At 37.1% G+C, this 23,104-nt stretch overlaps 1 long non-coding RNA gene across 1 annotated transcript in view; it reads right to left on the reverse strand.

The window, feature by feature from the left end:
* Positions 1-7,713: 7,713 nt before the first annotated feature.
* The window catches only part of LOC116462910 (uncharacterized), a 58,996-nt gene continuing 43,605 nt past the window's right edge, over positions 7,714-23,104 (reverse strand). The window contains exons 2-3 of the long non-coding RNA XR_004246503.1: positions 20,737-20,874; positions 7,714-7,939 (exon numbers count right to left, since the gene is read on the reverse strand). This is a non-coding gene — a long non-coding RNA (uncharacterized LOC116462910). The remainder of the gene's footprint in view (positions 7,940-20,736; positions 20,875-23,104) is intronic.

A 23,104-nucleotide genomic window follows, 5' to 3' on the forward strand; every position in this document is an offset into this window, starting at 1 on the left:
CTTACTACTCTTATTTCTTTTTCCTCCTCCTAAAAAAAAGTATATTAAAATTGAAGGCATTTATTTTTAATTCATCAAAATTGGTTTTGGCCATTGCATTTGTTTGCTTTTTTACCTACTGAAAGCTGCAATTTGGAGAGTAATGAGGGACAGAGGTCACTGAGAATAAAGACATTATTTGATATCAAAGTAACATTACAATAATAGGGATCTTTCCCTACATACTTCAAAACCGACTCAGAATTTAGAAAATAAAGTACAATTACTTCTTAAAGTGGAAATTTAAGTAGGAAGTTAAAAAGTTTAACTAATTTATTCTTAAATAGTAAGCTCCCACAAAGGTAGATTTTAGTCTATTTTGTTTACTGCTGAATCCCCAGGCCTAGAACAGCACCTGCCACATAGTAGGGGTTAGCTCAATAAATAAGTGTTCAATGAATAAACTACCTTACCCAAAAAAAGTTGAAATTTGTTTACCAGCTGTCAAAAGTTGGTTCCTTCGTGCATAAAATAGCATCAACTGTGTAATTTGCCCCTACTTCCTCCTTTTGCAGAAAGCCAACAAAAGAACTGTAACTTTTTACCTAAGGATCAAAGGTGTCAACCTATTGGCTCATGCTCCTTTAAAGTCTTGGATAATAGTCTTTGGTTATTTTTAGATAATTTCTTTTGTTTCAAGCTTGAAAAGAAGTATTAACAAAGATCAAAAAAATAAATCACTAATTCAGAGCAGGAAAATGCATATTAAGAAGATCAAAATACAGTATGTAGAGGCTGTGAGCTAGCCTTCCCAGAACACAAGCCAAATCTTGCTTTAGATACTTGGGACCCATCAACATGAAAGGAATGGGGAGAACTTGGAGAGTAGAAATTCTAAATGGGAGGCAAAAATAATTTTAAAATTACAAAGTGACCCATGCAGTCTCAATACATAAAACGATAAGCCAAGAGATAGAAAAATACAACCAAATTCAAACAATAGCTAACTCTAGATGGTGGAACTATAGGTAAGTTTCTTCTCACCCATAATTTTCTTTATGTCCAAGTACAATATGTATGTAAGACTAGTGCGGTCAGAAAGAAAATAATACACATAATTTTTAAACTAAGAAAAGAGCCAAGGGTAAAAATCATATGATATATGAAGAAAACTTAAAGGATTAAGATCATACAGCTAAAGAAGAGAAGGCTCATGGATAATTTAACAATCTTCATTGCTTAAAACAACCATGGACCCAAAACTATGGAAAACACATAGAATGGGTTTATTTCTCATTTTTATAAATATAGATAGATAGATAGATAGATAGATAGATAGATAGATAGATACATACATACATACATACATACACACACATAGTTACAGGAAGTAAGCCTCATAGAGAAAGGGCAAAGGGCACACAAGCTAGGCAAAAGACAAAAGAAAAAAACACCCAGATAATTAGAGTATTGCTTAAGGCAGCAACTCTCATGGTGGGATATGAAGATGGAGAACATGAAAAAGGACAAAGGGGTTTGCCTTCTCAACAGGACATTGCAGAATCTCAGGAAGAGGTGTGTTATCAAAAGGAGACATGTTTAAAATAAAGGTTATAATAGAATTCCTATTTTACCATAATTTAGGTATACCCATGGAAGTATCCTATGTGTGAACATACATTCTAGGGTAGAAAAATATTTGAGAATCCCTAACCCAGGGTCTTCAAGGTGAAGGACTCTGGATTGCCACAAGACAAGATGGGCAAAAGCAGTTTCTCTTGTAGGCTGGGGGTAGGGTGATCAGAAATGAAAAGTCTTTTTGAAAGGAACCAAGAGACCTCAATTTAAGCTCTGTCCCACAAAGCTAACTAGAAGCTTTCCTAATGTCCATATATTTTGTTATATCCAAAATTATTTGGGAGAGTGCAAACCCCAACTCTGCAACCTCCTTGATGCATTTCATGGTCAAGAAGTTGTACTATATACTTTTAAAAACTTCCATTTAGCTACCATTTACATTCAGTTTCTCTCCTCCGAGTTGTCACAGGGGTAATAAGCAAGAAATAAACATCATCTACATAATAAAGATGGCCACCTTCAAGTATCATGATTGTACCATAAGTAGGAATATCGAGAAATCACACTTTTACTTAGAGGAACTGCTTTACCAACAGAAATGTCAAGAATGTCAGATGCCTTGGTTAATTGAGAAGACACTTGGAGGACATATGGTGTTTTCCAGGCTCTTCAAATCTCATTGCATAGGTGGCTATCTCCCTTTGATATCATGACAAGGACATGTGACCACATGTATCTAGAATTAGAATGGTTCAGGCCAATTCAAGCCTTCACCCTTTCACACTGGGTCTGCACCAAGCAGATAGAAAACACACAATAAAAATCTAAATCTTACATTTAGGATAGGAACTGCTATCAAACTTTTCTCTTTTCTCGGGCAGTGCTACACCTGACAAACACAACCAAAAGAAGTATTCAGCAAGGAATTCAAGTGGCTTCATTCTTCAGAAAGGAATAGTAAGGATTCACCCAGCACTTTCTATGTGATGACTACTGTACTGAACATTTTACATCCTTTATTTCTCTGAGGTCCTTAGGCCATCTAGTTCTAGCTATTCTCCCTGCAGTTAAAGTTGGGCAAACTCAGAGGTCCTTGGAAATCTCTGCTGCCCCGCCCACCCCTAACGGTAGCCAGAGAGGTATTCAGACTAAGACCAGGAATTACCTAGTCCTGATCACTCAAAGAGGATGAAGACTCCATGGTACAATTGGATGGGGAGAACTGAAAAATTATATTTTTATTATGGAAGTTCTGGCACCACTATCTTGCATCAGAGAAAATTCTGAGGCAGTTCCAGACCCGAATCATTCTCCTCAGGGTTGTTGACTCACCATATTTGGCTCTTTGACATATCACTTGTGCATTCTCTCTTTCTCTCAGCTTTGCTGCATACCCTCCTGAGACAGAAAGGGTGCATGAAATTGGTGAGAGGTGACAGAGATCAAAGGGCAGCATTACCCTACTTGTTCCAAGGTGTAAGCCCAGGGACTGTCCTGTTACTCTCATCTCTACCCACAATGCTTTTATTTTCTGATGCTTATTGAACCTCGACTAAAAAGCTTTCCACATTCCCATCCCCTCTTCTTCATTCCATCTCCCTTTCCCTATCTCATCCCCTCTACCTACATACACATTCACACATACACACAAACACACACACACCCCACACTCATACTCACACGCATCCCTTTTGCTTCAAAGGATATGGGTATCATACACTCAATAGAGAGAAAAGAAAACATTCATATCTCACCGAAGCCATACGTATGTACCTCAAGTCAGGATTTGACTTGTTTGGGAGTGGTTTCAATGTATTAGTTTCACAGTCACTAATCAATACCACACAAGAATCCATTTCAAATACCTTTCTTTTAAATGGAGCTTTGACAGCCCACGTTCAGGGCAGACACCAAAACTAGAAAGAATTCTTTCTGCATCGCTTTTGTGAATACAGGATGTTGGCAAAAGATTATTAGAGTAGCTCTTTGCTGGCAGTTTCTCTTTGTTCTCCACATCTCGGAAACCTGCTAAACTCAGCTGCACGTAAAACAAAGCAGAAGCATTTTGGTGTGGGCAGCGATGCACCCTTTGGGTAGAGGGCCACATAAGTATTGGAGAAAACACTGTTTAAAAGTCAGCATTACCTCCCAAGTCGGTGATTCCTTTTCTCTACGTTGCATAATGCTACATGGTGCTCTCCTACATTCGTCTGGGCAGTAGACGCTCGACTCTCTCACTCTTCTGGTCTATTTTGAAGGGATGTGAAGGGAAAAGCTAAGGAAAGCCTCAAAGGTGGGGAGCTCGAAGTTTATGGACAGCAAGAAGGCAGCCATATCCTTCTGCTTTGCCGGGAAAATCAAGCATCACCTTATCGTTTCCTCACCAAGATTAACTCCTGCTTCCTGAAGAGTATTTCTGAGGTAGAAAGCAGAGGTGGTGAAAAAAGAGGGAGCTGAAAAGTCCAATCTGTCAAGCTCCATTTTAGAAGAAAGGAAAACTGAAAAGTGAACATATTTAACATGAGCCATTTCCTGCACTCAGGAGGGAAGAAAGCACGCTAGGAGCTCTGTGCAGGAGGAGATCCGCACTGGTGTTATCTCTGACCTGCAGCTTAGCCCCAGTGTCTCAGCTGCCAAAAAGCTCCCATTCAACGTTGTGCTGAGTTCATCAATGCTCCACGTGTCAGGATCCTAACAGGAAAAAGCAGGACAGACAGTCTCTCCATTCAACCGCCTGGGGACCCCATGACAACTAAAATCCCCTCGCAGACCGTCCATATCAACCTTCGGCAGGTCAGGGCACGCAACCCCTTCAGAACCACAGGCTCAGGCCCACACCCTTTCCCCTCGTCAACATTGTCACTTTAAACAGAACATCGAGCCTTATCACGAAACCTGAAGTAAGTATGACAATTAAGATGGATTGCAAAGACTGCTTGTGCTTCACAATTAACAATCACTTGGCAGCAGGTTCCACGCAACTGTTGGGGGGTATGGCAAGAACTTTATCCCTGCTTAGTGCTGCATTAGCATATTTAGTAGGCTGCAAGACATAATTCCTAAGATATGAACATATTTTTGTCTTTTTTAAAAATCTGCAATTAAGCTATAATACGTAGAAACTCTGCACCAGGCAATCAATGTGCAAATACCAAGATGGAGCTGGGGTAAGGAGGGCAAACAAAAGAAATGTTCCCCCAGCATTGATAACAACCTGAACCAGTGGCTGCTTCCAGAGTCACAGGTCAGCTACGGGGATCTGGTGTTGCCCCACTGCTGCTGGCATCAGGTGAAACCTCTGTAAGAGCATAGCTACCTGCTTTAAACCCATACATTTAAAAAGCAAAATAAAATGAGCCCCTGAAGTGACCCTGGTGGTTACTTAACAAACTAGGCATTTTTCACAGAAAGCACCTTTTGATTCTCAATCTCTGAGTAATAAAAGATGTTGATAAAAATCACAAAGGCACTTTATTCTACAAATGTGAGGGCTAGTCCTCAAACTTCCCATTATTTTCCTTAGTGGTCGGCACATGTGGCATATTGATGAGAAGGGCTCAGAGAGTGCAGAGCCTGGACCAACGTGACGTGCCTAAAGACAACGCAAACTGCCATTCCTAACTTCTCCAGTGTGCTCGTCGCATAGATTCGGGCCTACAGTCCAAGCCTCTGTTGGGGCTGCAGAGGGAAAGAAACACGGCCAGATCTTTCTAAGATCTTTGTCTTTCTTGACATCTGGGTTGCAAGAAGGCAGGATATCCTGCCAAATATATTACAGCTGTGAGACCCACCTTGTGATTAAGACTCAGCCGAGGCTGAGGAACACAAGAGACAGAGGTGAGGAGTTTTCTGGCAAAGAAACCTCACTCTCTACAGATACCTCGTTTATAAAAGAAGACACAAACACACACACACACACACACACACACACACACACACACACAGTTTAGGTGAGCAGCTCTCTAGTTGCATAAAAGGAAGCATATGAACGTAACAAATGCAATTTAGCACACAAAGTCTTTCTTTACAAAACCAGAAAAGTAGCAGATTAAAGCACCTGGCAGTCTTGGCACGCCAAAAGAAAGTCTTAGCTGTGACAAAACAAAACAGGTGTACAGGTATAAAACTTTTGCTTTCCAATAATGCTGCTCTCTTCACTGGAATGCTTTGACAGGTGCAGAAGTTCAAGTTACAGTGGGGAAGTAGCAAATAAATACACAGCATCAGCGTCTGACGTGCTTGCTGAGCACCCGGGGATGTTAATAACTGGCAAGGTACACTAATCTCTGATTGCAACATTTGGTTTACCTTAATCTGGAGGGACAGCTGTATTAAAGAGGGAATTATACTAATCAGTTCAAGGCCCTTGCATATAAAACTTCCCATTAGGCTTAAAGTACACCAGCTTATGCTCATTCTCTAGGAGCCTTACATCTGGTTCTGAATAAGGCTGCCTCTCATTTGCAAGGTACAAACTGAAAACAAGGGGGAGGGGGGCTGACAGTTGCTGGAGGATGGGTGATAGAAGAGGAAGCTACTAATTCTTTGAAATTTTTAACAGCACAAAACTAGCTTCTAGGCATCTTAATACTAAAAGAAAAAAAAAGCATGTGTTATCAACCCTAGGCCATTTTTTCCTGTTACCGGAGGTGACCAACATAAAATAAAATTGATGATGTCAGTCAAAAACAGCTAAGCACAAAGCTTGGCTTTGTTATCTTAAGTCAGAAGGTAAGATAGGCCATGCCATATGGCTCTAATCCGTCCCTATCTCCCATCACCTAACAGGAAACCTTCATGTAGCATGACCTTATTTGGCTGGTTCCAGGTTAGGGCTGCCCAAAGGGGATTTTTCTGTTTCTGCTATATCCAAAGGTTTATGTTGATTTTTTTTCTGAGCCCTGCAAACTATAAATCCGACTGATTACTCTGCACTCTTTTGCTTGACTGAGCCTTTACAATCAGACATCCCCGTTAACAATAAGCTCCTAATGAATCAAACATCTATGGCATTAGTTTCACCTAGCTGCCTCTTTCCCATGCACTGTGCTGCTTTGTCAGACCTGGTTTGATGAGAAAAGCTAGTGACACTTGCTGCACCTATTGATAAACAATTCAGTAATGAGGGGCATAACAAAAATTACCTACAACAACCTGATTAAAAATGACAGGCAAAGCTTACTCCTTGCCCTATAGTGAAGGTAACTCTGGCACTGCGGAGGGAAAATAATGAGGTAAAATAAAATCTCCTCCTTTACCACGGAGTTCATTTCTGAATGTGTGTTTATGAAGTGATGAAAATTTTTTTTAGCAAAGTTTTACATTCTTTCAGGCTATGTGATTATCAATAATGTTAGGAACTCCTAGAATTCAAGATGCTTCCCTTTCAATTTTCTGAGATGAACTCCCTGCTTTTTCTACTTAAATTTTCTGAATAACCTAACTAATATCGAGATCTTCACTTTCCTTCTCAAACGTGAGTCTAGTCATTGAGAAACTTAACAATACAAGTACTAATAATTAGTTAAGTGTAGCTTGGGGAAAAAAAGAAAAATTCTAAGACACACACATAATTTTTGAACAAAGTAGAAAAACTTTATGGACAATATCACCTCCCTAAAAGGAGTAACTTAACCTTACCATGGACATTGAAGTTCTTTTTATTGGGGTCACCCAGAGGACCTTTGCAACCTCGAAACAAGCTTCTACCCGGGGGAGGCCAGGCTCTCATGAAAGCTTGATTCAAAGACAGAAACGTGTGGGTTCTGCAATTGTGTAGCAGCATGTTGGGAGGGTTTCCATCCGTGCACAGATGCACTTGAAAATCAAATATGGACATGAGGAATGTTTTTTGGAGATGGAAAATGAGTGCTGATGACATGTTTATACTTCACAGATGGATCCAGTACAGAACCATTTTTTGTAAAGAAACAATATCCACCATTTGCTAATTTTTTTTTTTTTTGAGGAGCTACAAAATGGTGGCACAAAAAGTGAATATTCCCATCGTACATACTCCACCTGTTCTTTGGTCTTACAACTGTCTTCCATCCTGAATGTAATCATTGACTGTTGTAGTCTTATTTTTTCTCAAATGTTATCCAAAAGGATGTGAAAAAAGAAATACAATACACAAAGGCACTTGGAAGAGCGAAATGATTTGAAATTAATTTACTACATATGAAAAATTGGAAGATGACAAATGCTATTAAGTAACAAATGCTGAATTTAATCTTGAAAAATGTGTTTCCTTATTGGCATATTTTCTCCTTGTATCTGACATCAAATCAATTTTTGAATGTCTTCTATCAAGAGTTTTGCATGCCTTCTTTATTCCTTTGGCCCACCATTTGCCAAATACCACTCTTAGGTATTGGAAACTCTGGAAAATGCAAACACTTCAAGTTAGATAAATTCTATTTATTGTCTTATTGTTGATACATTATAGTGATAAACATTTCATAGTTATAAATATGAATTAAGATAACATGGAAATGCACTATATATATAGGATATGTATTTACGAGATAATTGAAAACATTTAAGTGCCAAAGAACATAATTAATAACATTGTATGTAAACTTTGCTTCCTTAACAGAAGATATCAGAATCATCAAATCTAAATTTATTGCCACATCAGTAATATTAATTTGCCATTTCAGGTGTGAAATATTGACTAAAGTGATCCACTTCAAAGATACACAGATCAAAAAAAATAATAAAGATATGGATGTGAAATATGAAAATTAATAGTTCGATTTGTGCAGTATTTAACGTATTCTGAACACATTTTCATACTTTTGAATATTTTTAAGTGTTCCAAATAATATATAACATAGTAACATTAAAATTAATTATTTTCTTACTATTGATCAAACAAACTAATTTTTCCTGAGGTTTTACCTTTCTTACCATCTGTATTCATGACCTACTGAATTCCACAGCTGACTTTAGTGAATAATATTTTTATTCTAAGAATTAGTCTGAGGGTAAGAGTTAAAAATAGAATATGAATCCAGGCAAATGATCAAACAGCCTGAGACTGGATAACAAAATCCTGACAATATGCATAAATCAGCATGTTCTTGCGACCCTTCGTTTTCTGGCAGAGTACCAAACATCAATCTGTGGTTCCCCATTCTATGATCCTAACACCTTGTTATCATCCTGGCACTAACAAAAGCCTGTGTAAACCTCTCCACAGAAAGCAAGTCTTGATTTTTATTACTGGATTTTTGACACATATTAATAAGGCCAAAACATTTCATAAATCCTTAATTATTTTTTGCCTATACATCAAAAAATAAGTTTTAGTCAAAGGCTTAATGTAGTTTTAGAGTTTCACAGGAAATATTAGTACTCTACTTAAACGTATTAAACTTTGAAACAGTCAAAAAATGAACATATAGCTTTCCAGTTATAGCACTTCTTACGTAGTTACGTTGTTAATCATCATTTTATAAATACATAGAATGTAGAGCTGGAAAAAATTAGAGATCGTTTGTTTCAATTCTCTTATTTTAAATGTTAGGGAAAGAAGGTCTGAAAGGTAATATTTAAGTTCACATAACAAGAGTGCAGACATTGCTTTCAGAAGCTTGCTTCAGAACATTCTGTTTGAATATTTTGTAATGATTAGTTATAGTGGACTAATTTTATGTCATTAATCACATTCTCTAAGTACTATATCCAGTATTATAATAATCATGTTGGGAGAATATCACACTAAAAGAATAAGTGAATAATAAAAAAAAGTTAATCATCTAGATTCTCCCAGCACCTAAGATGTTGCCTGGATGTAAGGTGGCTGTCTCCTCTTTAAGGTCATTAGACTATTAGTGAATGAGTTAATAATGTGATAATACAACCGGGTCCCTGCTGACAAGCAGAGATTATGTAACTTGTAAAGATGCTGTTGACCAAGGAACAGCTTAAATAAAAGGACTTTCTGGCTCAATTATATGGCTCTACCTTACAGTATTAACATACTGGCTATTCAACTACATCGTTGCTATGACATTGTTTACCATCCAAATATTTAAAAATTAAAACTATAGAATCATAAGGTATGCTTTCTGAACCAAAACAGATGAAGAAACTCTGGTCTGTGGAGATTAAGTGATTTGCCAAGATCAAACAGGTTGTTAGATATATCTAGAAACAAGCAGTACAGGATTACAGCATTTATTTAACAAGCAGATTTTGTGTCAAGTCTATAATAACTAACGCCAATTTATCTCATGGAAAAAAATGCGCAGACCCTTTACTTTGGGGGTTAGGCATTATACCATCGCAAGAGTAAGAATAGTCACTCTGGAGAAACGATAATTTTACTTGATCAGCAGGTATACAAAAAGATCACACTCCTCTATCAAAGTAAAAGGGTAAATACCGGTTAATACAACTGAATATCATGCTTTTGAAACTTGGTTTCCTTTTTAAGCCTTTCCCTGGTTTCTATTTTTATAATCTGTCATATTTATTATGAAAATGTTAGAAGGAAAATATGGTAAGTGTATATAGCATCACAGTTGTCTGTAGAATTAACCTGTAATTTGTTTGGAGAGGTAGATTGGGGTCAGAAATTTTTACTTAATTTTTTATCTTAAAAAATAGCATGTTTATTATAGAAAAATTATAAAGATAAGCAAAAAGTAAGTAGATAAATAGATATATAAACTAAAATCTTGCTTCTCATGATACCATGTTAGTATTTAGCTTTTCAGAGTTTTACCTATGCAAATAAGCACACGTAAATATTTTATCACAAAGATGAAGTCATGCTATGCAAAGCATCTTTTGATCTGACTTTTGCTCCCTAAGAATGCATTGTGAATTGCTTTCCCTGGCAATAAAAATAGATCATCTTTTTGCCATCAAAATAGTCCAAGCCACCATCATCTCTCACCTCCTCTGTTCGAAAGCCATACTAACTCACTTCTGACCACCTCTCCAGATGACTTTGTGCATTACAGCCAAAATGAGCTATTCAAATGCAACTCTGGTTATGTCATTCCGTCTCACCTTCTTAAAACATTTTATTTGTCTATGTCAGAATTTCTCGAACCTGAGCACTAGTGACATTTTGGACCAGATAATTCTTCTTCTTTTTCTTTTCTTTTTTTTTTTTTTTTTTGAGACAGGGTCTTGCTCTGTCACCCATGCTGAAGTGCAATGGCACAATCTCGGCTCACTGTAACCTCCGCCTCCCAGGCTAAAGTGATCCTCCCACCTCGGCCTTCCAAGTAGCTGGGAACACAGGCACACACAACCATGCTGGGCTAATTTTTGTATTTTTGGTAGAGACAGGATTTCACCATGTTGTGCAGGCTGGTCTCAAACTCCTGGCCTCAAGCGATTCTCTCACTTCGGCACCCCAAAGTTCTGGGATTACGGGCATGAGCCACTGGGCCTGGCATGGACCAAATAATTATGTGTCATGGAGAGCTGACCTGTGTATTGTAGGATGTTTAGCAGCACCACTAGCCTCTACCTACTAGATGCCAATAGGACCCTCACCAGTTGTGACAATCAAAAATGTCTCCAGACAGTGCCAAATGTCCCCTGGGGGACATAATTACCCCCAGTTGAAAACCACTGGTCTATGCCAACAACCAAAATCCACAGCATAGCACACAGGACCCTGCACGCTAATCTGGTCCCTCCCTGCCTCTCCAGCATCATCTGACTTGACTCTTCCTCTTGCTCTTTGTCTTCTCCAACCACACAGGTTCCTTTTAAGTAGCCTAAATGTATCTGCTCTGTCCTGCACAAGATGTTTGCCCATGCTGTTTCCTCTGTCTGATAACGTTCTTCATCTTTCTATCTCCCCACCCTTTGCCTAGGTGACTTCAATTCATCCTTCAAATTCTATTTGAACAATCACCTTCTCAGAGCATCTTTTCTGACCTCTTTTAAGAAGTCTTGGCCGGGCGCGGTGGCTCATGCCTATAATCCCAGCACTTTGGGAGGCCGAGGCAGGTGGATCATGAAGTCAGGAGATCGAGACCATCCTGGCCAATGTGGTGAAACACTGTCTCTACTAAAATACAAAAAAAAGAAAATTACCTGGGCATAGTGGCGCGCACCTGTAGTCCCAGCTACTCAGGAGGCTGAGGCAGGGGAATTGCTTGAACCTGGGAAGCGGAGGTTGCAGCAAGCCAAAATCGCGCCACTGCACTCCAGCCTGGCAACAAAGCGAGACTCCGTCTCAAAAAAAAAAAAAAAAAAAGTCAAAATCCTTTGCTATGTGCTTTTATGGAACAATAGGCCTTTCTCTCAGACCTGCTATCTCCTTTTGTTTTAAGTGCACATTCATTAATATGATTGTTTCTTTACTATTTCCTTCTCTAGACTCAAAGCTCTGTGGACAGGAGTCTTGGTATTCTCAACACCTAGCACAGTGGCAGGTGCACAGTAGAAAGTTGATAAATACTTGTTGAATAAATGGCTGTGCCAGAATCATTTTATTTAATGGATGTTATAATTTTAATGAATGTACCATGCATGCTCTTACCATTCTGAGATTGGGAGTAGATTTCGAAAGCTGATGAGCTAAGTAAGAAAGTTTCAATGATACCTTTCAAGAAAGGCAAGTCTGAGAGTTTCGAGCAGAGATGTGATGAACCAAAACTTATGTTTAAAAAGCTCCATCTAACCGTGCAAGTGAAAGGAAGTGGAAGCAGAGAGTTCAGTCAGAAAACCATTTAAATCATCCAGTTATACAGTAAAAATAAATTAGGATGGGTGGTGTTGGTGGAACTGAAAAGAAAGAGACAATTGTAACAGAAATTGTGAAATAATTAATGGAACATATTGATGTGTAGGATTTAGGGGGAAATGGACCAAGGTAGAACAACCCAGAGACAAAACATTCACTCTGTACTTCTGACTATGCCACTTATCATTCAATAAAGGAAGAGCTGGATAACTTTTCTATATCAAAGTCAATCTTGACTTGCAAAGTAGTCAAAAGGGCAACAAAAAGTCATTTATACAGCTTGAAGATCATGAAAGAGTCCACTATTCTCCATATGCTCTTTTTTTGTTTGTTTGTTTGTTTGTTTTTTGTTTTTGTTTGTTTTGAGTCACCCAGGTTGGAGTGCAGTGGCACAATCAGGGCTCACTGAAGCTTCAACTCAGGAGCTCAAGCCATCCTCCACCTCAGCCTCCCAAACTGCTGGGATTACAGTAGGTGTATGCCACCACACCTGGCCTCAATATGCTTCTAAATGGAGACAAGAGCCAGTATTCCCAAGTAAGGTCAACCTTACTTGACAGAGTTGAAGCAATTTTCCTGAGCCTCAGGTTCAAAGGTGAGAAGGGATGGCTATCTCACATGTATGTCAGGCTGTATCTCAAGGCCTCATTGGTATTAGAATAGTGGCTGATGGGGATCTATAACACTTCTATTCCTAACTTCTGATAGTAGTTCCAACCCTGCCAACAGTTACAGGCGATATATGTGTGAGAAGAAAATATGTTTCTCCCAGCTATAAAAGGATGTGGCTTCATCAGACTCTGTCTGTTTGGATCCAAAAACCAAAACGAGTTCTGGTTGAAATGGTGTTTGGCATTAATACAAAGAAGAGAATGCTTCCATCAGTGAAAGTTAAAAGCCACAGAAGTCTGCCTAATGAAGATATTGAATACTTCTTAGTTCATATATGCATGTTTATAATTTAAGATAATTGAATTTTTATAATTTTATATAATTTAAGGTTATAATTTTTATGTAATTTGATTATAAATTTTATTATTTTTATATAATTTAAGCTTATACACAGACCAAGGCATTGACTATTAGATATGATTTCAGGCATTTTGAGAAAAAATGCATTAGATTTTTCTAAGTTTGATCGGAGAGACATTCTGATGGAGTCTGTTCCCACTGTTAGCATTAGATATGTAAAGGTGTATGTGAGTCTTAATTTTCCCACCAGGATCAGTTGTGTAATTTATATTTATTCTCATCTCAGCTGCACTAATTTATAAATCCTAATCCTAATTAAGATCCATACATAGTAGCTGCTATATAAATAAACATATAACAATTGTATTATTTTCTATTGTTTACATTTTAAATTATTCATTAGGATTCAGCTAATCAAAATAATTTCATCTGTAGGCGAAGACAAATTTGGTTCACTTGCACAACCAACTAAAAAAAATCCTCTGAGTAGAATTTTAGCATTATGACATGTTAAGATTTTTTTAGTTCATATCGAATCTGCCTAAAAGTATTTTCCCATCCAGCATGTTTGAATTGCAGACCATCAGAGCTCTCGTTTACTATCTCGTAATGCAATAAACAAAACCTACTTTTGTTTGTTACCTAGCTCCTATTGGTGACCCTGAAAAGATCAAGTTACATCTGACTTTCTTATTTTTCACTGGTGGTGTCAATTCTTCTAGTGACAATTACATAGGGCTGCTATAGTTTCTGCTTTCACTCTTAAGGGGCCAACTAGTTACTAGACTTGCCTATGAAACCCAACAGTAACCCACAAAGCACAAGTAGAAATTGCATATGCTCATCTTTCTTTATTGTTCAAAACTAACAACCTCATGAAGGTTTCAGAAAATGTCATAGAGTCAGACCTCTAACATCATGGCAGTTTGAAGAGAATAGTCGTTCTATCAATAAAATGTCAGGGAAGATTTGCATGGTGAACATCTGACTCTACTTCAAGGGATGAAATTAGATAAATATGCTAGATTTAGAGAATTGATCTAAAAATGTAGCTGCAGTCAGTTCCCAAGGACTTCAGAATTTTACTATTTATGAAATACATTAATTTTGTCAAAATAGGGAGAATCAGACAGAAAGAGCTGTCATGGGTCCTACTTTGCCAAGCTAAATCATAAAGAAGGGTTACTAACTCTGCCACTGTGATCCACATGGAGACCAGATCTTCTTTTGACTACTGGGTAGCCTCTCCCTGTCTCCACAGAAGTTCATGTTTACTACATTTGACCTCTGCACCCAGCACTCCCAGACCTCTCTAAGTATGTGCCTATTGTAACATCAGATGGAATCTTTCTGCCTCCCTTTGCTCCCAATAGTTTTAAATTAGCTGAAGTTAACATATTTAATTGAGAGCCACATTATAACATTGTTCTAAACACTTTGTCTTAAATTACATAAGACACTACTGGGATTTTAAATTTTCGAGTAACAGATCATCTTGAAAGAGGTTACAGTCAATTGTTTGATAAAGTGAATCACTGAAACTTTGAGCTCATTGAGGTCATTTTAAGCTATATTCTATGATACTCCAATTAGTTCATTCAGTGCGTATTTATCAAGTCCTACCATGTGTAAGGCACTGTGAACCAGAACAGACATAGGTTTATGGAGTTCCAGGTCTCATGATGGAACCAACACTTCAGAACTTGTGTTCAATTATAAGCAGATATGAAGACCTTCTTTAGAAAAAAAAAATGTTTGCTTTATTTGATACAAGCTCTCTCATCCCAACCTTCTACTCAATTATCTCTTTAGCCATGCATATTAGTATTTGATGAAGAAACTCATTTCTAACATCTTTATATGATGGAATTTATGATGTCATGGTTAAAACAATGGTCTTTGGTGTCAGATACATCAGAATGCAATGCTGCTTCTGCCACTTACTAGCTTTGTGATATTGGAAAAAATCCCATAACTAATTTTGTGTGTGTGTATAGGCCTACCTTGAAAAGAACAGCACACAAGCAATAATAAAATAAGAATGAATAAGGTTATTAAGTACAAAGAAGATAATGAGAGACGGAGCCAAAGAAGGTCTGGGTTTCCTTAGCGTGTGTGTGTAGGATACAGGCAATGGTAAATCTGTATCAAAAATGAAATCCCTTAACAGTTTTCCAAAAAACTGAACCTCAGTTTTTTCACCTGTAAGGTAGAAATACCTATTTTTTTTTTTGGTGACATCATGAGGATAAAATGAAACAATCTGCATGGAACCTTTAGCATATATTCCCTCATGTAGTGAGCATTCAATAATTGTTTTTATTGTAAAGAGGAGAGTTTGGGTGAGGAAAATGTGCATGATGCATTTGGTAACCAATATGACTTAGCAGTACCAGTAAATACAGTGGCAGAATTCTCTTCCACTGATAAAGGAAAAAAATGTAAATCTTGATGGAATCACAAGAAGCAAAATATCTAGATCTAGAGCAAGGAGAGAGAATTGTGGTGCAGGGGAGAAAAGAGCATCAGGAGTATCTTAGCTAGGGTTCCACTAAAAGCAGAGCCTGAAACAAGGAATAAGATGCATGTTAGTTCCCCCTATATTTCCATGCTAGGCCTGAGGAATCATGAAGCAGGCTTCTGCAGCCCTGGAGAAGGCTCTGAGGCAGAAATTGGGATGATTCACAAAGTATTCTGGAGGTGGGACCACCCAGGCCCAGCCTAGGTTTCCTAGGAACTATAGCTTTCCTCTATAGCTTTCCTCTAAAGCTATAGTGAAATCAGAAGGGGGCAAGGGGCTCCAAACTTCTCTTCTACAAATCGTCCTCCTGATAAGCCATGGAAAGCATCAGAAAGTGAAAAATGCTACTAGCAAAAGTGAATGCTGGTCCCGAAGATAAATCAGATATTTGGTTTTCTGGAAGCTTTGGCTTAGTTTCTAGATTATTATTAATCTAGCCACTAGATTATTGTAACCAAAGTTAAATGAAACAAAATAAAAGTGCAAGGACATAGAATCTTTCCCCTCCCAGAAGTTCTTACCAGGGTTAGAATCACAAGGATTTTAAACTTGGCTACCTATATAGTCAAAATACTGCCACAGAAAAAATGTGGCTTCACTAACATAATATATCATTGCATCATTCAGTTCTCTACACCTATAATCACCGAACACTCTAGTCAAAACCTGATCGATGTAAGCTACACTCTTCCATCTTCTCTAATGTCTCTATATTAGTCAGGCTAACGTCACAGTATACTGAAAATGACAAGTCACAACTTACCCTAGGAACATGATACGGGAAATTAAACTCAGCATTAAGGAGCTAAAAAGCTTTTGGTTTCTATTTGAAGGGGGCAAGCTGGTCGGCCTATCTAGTCTGACAGTAAAAGGTAAAATCATTTTAAAATAATAATTTCTAAGTATTCAGTCACATAGTCAATGCATGGCTGTAATTTCTATCCAACCAAAGTACTACCTAAGGTTGCCAGATAAAATACAAATATTGCATGGGACGTTCTTATCCTAAAAAAAAATTCATTAGTTATTAGACATTCAGATTTAACCGGGCAATCTTTATTTTTGTTTACTAAATCTGGCAACCCTAGGGCCCCCTCCAAACAAGAACAGAGAAAGAGCTGCTTATTAAAACAGACCCTAAGCGTTTTGGAATGATGTCCTGTATGTTTTAGGACTTTCCAGTAGCAGCAATATTAATAAATTGATATCTGAATTAACTGCAATGGTCTACATATTATTTTCTTAGGCATGTTTTTAAAAATTTTTCAAAGCATTTCAATAATGTATTTTTTCACAACATGGCCATTTGTATCTTGAAAACATATTGTGATGGTAAGGGGAAAATCCCATTTCAAATCATTTCAAATGAACTTTCAAAAGACTCTCATTTACTTCAGTCAAGTAAGCATACCTTAAAATGTTTTCATATTATTCACTTAAATATTCTCTTATAAATAAATAAAGTTATTAATCAACTTGTAAGTCCCAGAACTGTCCTGCAAAATTCTTTGATAAAGAAATATCCAAAAACCACATGGAGAGTCATATCATTTTAGTTGCAAGATTCTTGTTCCAGCTCACCTTCCAAAACAATTTCAGTCAAGTAGAAATGCTCTGACAATCCTCACTTAGAATAGCAAATAATCCCTGCCTTTTCATTCATTCACTCATTACCTCTCTAAAAAGAGAATGTGCAGTTACCAGAATTTTATACAATTAGTGCTCCAAGAGTGTTTTAAATGCAAACCTATAAGAGGAAAGTAAAAACAAATCAAAGTTAATTGTGACTGGCTGGAACAAAATGCTTAAATCAATAGAAGGATGGCTCATCTGCTCATCATTTACCCATTACCTGGGAGACGAACACCTCCTGCTGTGCTTGATTTTTGATACAGATTTACCATTGCCTGTATCCTACACACACACGCGCGCTAAGGAAACCCAGATCTTCTTTGGCTCCCTGTCTCATTATCTTCTTTGCACTTAATAACCTCATTCATTCTTATTTTATTATTGCTTGTGTGCTCTTCTTTGTAAGGTAGGCCTATACACACACACAAAATTAGAGTTTTAAAACCTTATAAAGAAGCTAAGGACTTTACTGCAAAGAAGTCAGAGAAGGCACCAATATCTATCTATGAATTGCTGTCTTCCCTCAACTAATCATAACCTGATTATTATGATTTTCAGAAACTCCCCAAAATAGAATGCAACTTCTTTCATAAGGCATTCCTTGGGGAAAAAAAAGTTTGTTAAAATATAAAGATATTAGAATCAAATGAAGAGAAATAAAAGCCCTCTTATTTGGAAATATAAGGTAGCAAATTCTTTACTGAAAGGGCAGCCTTTAAACCCAGACACAGTGTCCAGGTGACAGATCTCGGGGAACAGTGATGATCAGATGCCTCCTCAGAGTTGGAGCCTCTGGCTTTTGAAGGCAACGAATACTCTTCATTCTTATCAATAAAGACAAACCCGTCTTGAGACCTATGCTGCCTCTCTGCAAATGCCCTTTACCATAGCCAAGTATCAACGAAATGGAATGTAAAATGTACCAGCAATTGAAGGTTAATACCTAACCCTGAATTAAGTATACACCAAATTTAGGTATCTCCGCACAAGATGATTGTGTTGATACATTACTTTTTTCAGACAATTGTACAAGTGAAAATCTTGCAGCTTATCCTAGTAGTAATGGTAGTAGTGATGATTTCCAGGGAAAAAAGACGTAAAAGATCTTTGAAATAAATTCTAATTTTTCTTATTCTATTTGACAATTAAACAGATGATGTGTAACTACTACCACCATATATTTACTGGCAATTATCTTCTGTTAGCTTTCTAGCTATGTTTTTCACTTATACATATGGATTAGCTAATACAAGAATATAGAGATGATCACATGTGAAGAGTAAATGGACTAATGCTGTGTTACATTTTTAGCCAACTACGCCCAAATAGGCCAACCAATCACATGAAAGTTAGAAATACGGTTCCCATTTTAACATCGGAGTATAAATATAAATGAAAAAACCTAGGAACACATCGATACAACAAAGGAAAACAATAGCATAGTGCAAAGGATGGAAATTTTGATGGTGTACAGAAGGAAAAAGAATAAGGAAAAATCTAATACAAGTGATAGTCAGCTTTAGCCTTTCAATTGACTGTTGGCTTATATTCCACCACCACTTCCTCAGTGTGACCATTTTATTTATTTATTTATAGGACAAGACATTCATAACCAATAACAGGGTTGTAATGATAGTAAATGTAGGATTTATGGTACATTTAAAAAAAAAAAAAAACACCTTTAACCAACACTAAAAAGCCACCAAGGATTGGGGTGGAGGGTAGTTACCTAGCTCACGGTTTTATTTAGTGACGGTTCCACTTTTTCACTCACTGCCTGCAAATCAGCATTTTTAGTGGACAAAGGACTCAGCAGCGGCCTTATGATTGCTTCTTTTCAAATGGTAATGGCGATCCTAACTCCTCTGCCAGGTTTTTCTTACCAGAGCACAAATTGCAGTTTACAAGGCTCTGAGGGGGAAAAAAATCTTAGCTGAATATCTTTTTTTTTTATTCGACAAACTGACATGTAAATTACCCTTTAAGTGCTCCACTCTAGGGCTCTGATCATCTCCTAATTGTCACAGTCAATTGTAGCCAACAGTCTCTTCAATCCCAAGCGCTTTGACAACAAGCACAAGGATCAAAGCAGAATCAGCTCCCTGCAATATCCTTCTGTTTAGGATGCTACAAAACGCCCGCAAAAGAAAGGTGTAAGGGCATTGCTGTAGAGGAAACTGAGAGTAGCAAGTATTACAATAGTCATTTTTGTCATCTCTAAAATTATGCTGTATAAGCTGCCATGATCTTTAATCACATGTGCAGAACAAATACATAAACCTCCCGGGCAATTAATATGCTCTTAAAATTATACTAATAATTGAGCTTTACAAACAACACCGTCTCCATGGCTTAGGAAAACTATAACACTGTTATGGGATAGCAGTCATTTCATAGCAGCTTGAGCATCAAAAACTATTGTCAAACATACTCCATATTTCAGCATAAATTCTAAAGCACAGTTTTGATTACTTGGTTTGGTGTCAGGATTCACTGCTTCTCCAAACTAAACAGCCCATTGAAAATTCTAGAGTTTCTTAAAAATTAACCTAGAGAGATATACCTAACGTTAAATGACGAGTTAATGGGTGCAGCACACCAACATGGCACATGTATATATATGTAACTAACCTGCACATTGTGCACATGTACCCTAAAACTTAAAGTATAACAACAAAAAAAAATTAACCCAGAAATGTCCAACTGGAAATGTGGCACCAAATCAATTTAAAATGTGACACAAAAACTAATTTCAGAAGAATAGATCTTTTTTATTTTTTCCTTACCAGAGGTAGCTCTGTCTTACTGCTTTACTGGAAACAAACTTATTAAAAGTCATTACATGATATACAAACATAATCCCTAAATAAGATGTAACTATCAGGATCATTACTTTATAAAATATATCAATCTTTCTAACTAAGGTAGTTATCATATATCGCTAACTTTTTAAAAAGAATACTAATGTTTTTTCAAAAGATATGTAATTTCATCCTATCAATTATAACAATATAATTAATAATTCAGTAGAGAGAAATATCTAATAACAAATCTGTATAAAATAGCTACTTTAAAAATAGCCTAAGGGTTGTCAGAAAAATGACAAATGGAAAGAAATCAAAGATGTATTTGAAACTCCCCTTACAGCTTGTCTTGTTGTACCCAGGTATTATGCACATACAGCATGTAAGGTCACACATTGATTGACAGCCTTCCTATGCTAAAGAAAAGAACTGAAAAAAGAGGCAGCACGTGGGAAATACCTCAGGTTCCTTTCTCAGCTAGTTCACTCAAATCCCCCTGTAGGGGTTTCCAATCCTCCCCTCAATTTCACCTTGAATTCTCTGGTTTGATTGAAGAGCTTCACAGAAGGGTCTATTACAGATTGAGGAATGATCCATTTCACATCTGAAGCTCCAAAGAGCTACTTGTGAGGAACCTTTGAGTGCATTTATCTCACATGTGAAGCTTTCTGCAAAATCAATATGGGTATTTTTCAGTTTGACAAGTCAACATGAAATATCACATAATAATAGAAAAACAGAGTTGTACATTTAAACACAGCCAATACAGTTATCTATGACAAAGCTTATAGTTATTACTCATGGATATTCTTAAGTATGTCTAATCTAAATTCATCCTGATGGCTGGGCTAAAGAGCATAGAAAGTGTAACTGACTGGTCATCATATTTCTGGCTGTTATGTCCTAATTAATCCAGGTTTTGTGGTGAGGGCAGAGAATGGGCAGGAATCATGGCCTTTGCTTCTAATGTGAGTTTGATATAAGTGGAAGAAAGTAACCAAAGGTGGAAAAAAAAGAAAGAAAGAAATAGAACAAAGGAGAATTATTTTAAATAATTCACATTTAACTAATTGGCAAAACTGGGTGAAATGGTCACCCAAAGAATGACAACCATGTCTCAAATCCCCACCACAACTGAGGCAAGTACTAGCAGAATAACTGACATATTTGTGAATAAGTGACGTATTTGTGTTGGGGTCTGATAATCTTTGGGTGAATTCCAAGTTTATTTTACCATCTGTATAAGCTTGAGGAACATGATTTCTCATCTCCAAATCTCTGTTTTTTCATTTTGAAATGGGATTAATCATAAGATTTTATCTTATACGTTTTCATGAGAGTTAAACAAGATGCTGCATAAAGCACCTGGCACATAGAGAATGTTTCACTGTTGGTAATTATTGATGAAATTATTAGGGTTTCATTGAACCCATTCACCACATCTCTAGGGCTCTAATCTGGTGCCACTTCTTCTGTCCCCCGGGAACTTTCTACATTGTTTGGTGTTCCCAAGTGGTAGATGACAATTCTGGTCAGAGTGTGCTCACTGAATTAGCTCTGGTCCTCATAGAGGAGTGCAGCACTTGTCTTAAAAACAATCTTCCTCCAGCCAGGAAGGCTGTCCTCATCAACCACATGGGAGAAAACCAGATGGGAATGTGAAAAGGAAATAGAACTCAGGCGTAGGGTCCAAATCAGCTGATCAATCCAGGCAATCAGTGAGGTGAGAGATGGAGAGAAATGTCACATATGGTTTTTCTTCATATGGCAGTATGTTACAATTAATAATGGAGTTATCTCTGTATACCCCATGATAGGAAAGACCTTAAAAACAAACAAAATAAACAACCCTCAGGAGAAACCCAGATCTAGTTAAATAGTTCACAACAACTATTTATTCCTCTCTGTCACATTTTTCGGTAACCTGTCATTATGTAACACCTGATTATCTGTGCTTGGGCCAACTAATTTGTAGAATACTTGAAATATATTTTAAATTTTTTTAATTTAAAATTTTAATTTTAGGTTAACTCTCCCCACCACTCAGAATAAATCCAGAGTAGACAAAATATGTGAGTTCAGAGTCATAAAAATTCACGTTAAAAACAAAATAAGAAAGAACATCAGGCTGGGTGAGGTGGCTCATGACTGTAATCCCAGCACTTTAGGAGGCTGAGAAGGGTGGATCACCTGAGATCAGGAGTTCAAGACCAGCCTGGCCAACATGGTGAAACCCTGTCCCTACTAAAAATACCAAAATTAGCTGGGCGTAGTGGCACATGCCTGTAATCCCAGCTACTTGCAAGGCTGAGGCAGGAGAATTGCTTGAATCCGGGAGGCAGAGGTTGTAGTGAGCCAAGATTGTGTCATTGCACTCCAGCCCGGGCAAAAAGAGTGAAACTCTGTCTAAGAAAAAAAAAAAAGGAAAAGAAAAGAAGAAACATCATTATAAAGCATAATAACTAAGTATAAATGACTTTGTGTTTAATTAATTCAAACAATATGTATCAAGAAATTAATATCTGTAATATTGTTAATTTTTTAGCTACCCTACTGTTCTCCATTATTAAAATTAAGCTACAGCTTTCATTCCAAAGACAAATTAAAATATTTTCTTACATGGTGATATAGAATTACAAGTACAAATCAAAATAATTTCCTACTTAAAAAGGGTCATTTCTTTAAGACTTTATTTATTTGATTCAGGTTCAAAATACAAAATTTGTGTTCAAAATTTTTCCTTTACTAAGGAAACAAATTTATAAATAATCATTAAGTTCCCAGATTGACACATAAAAACAAGTTTAATGTAAACCGTATCTGAAACACACTAACAATACCAAGTCTTGAGCAACTCTAGGTTATAAGGTCTATAAATAAATTTAACCCTGTGAAAGC

This window comes from Hylobates moloch, unplaced genomic scaffold (genome assembly GCF_009828535.3).
Source record: "Hylobates moloch isolate HMO894 unplaced genomic scaffold, HMol_V3 SCAFFOLD_24, whole genome shotgun sequence".
NCBI classification, from domain to species: domain Eukaryota; kingdom Metazoa; phylum Chordata; class Mammalia; order Primates; family Hylobatidae; genus Hylobates; species Hylobates moloch.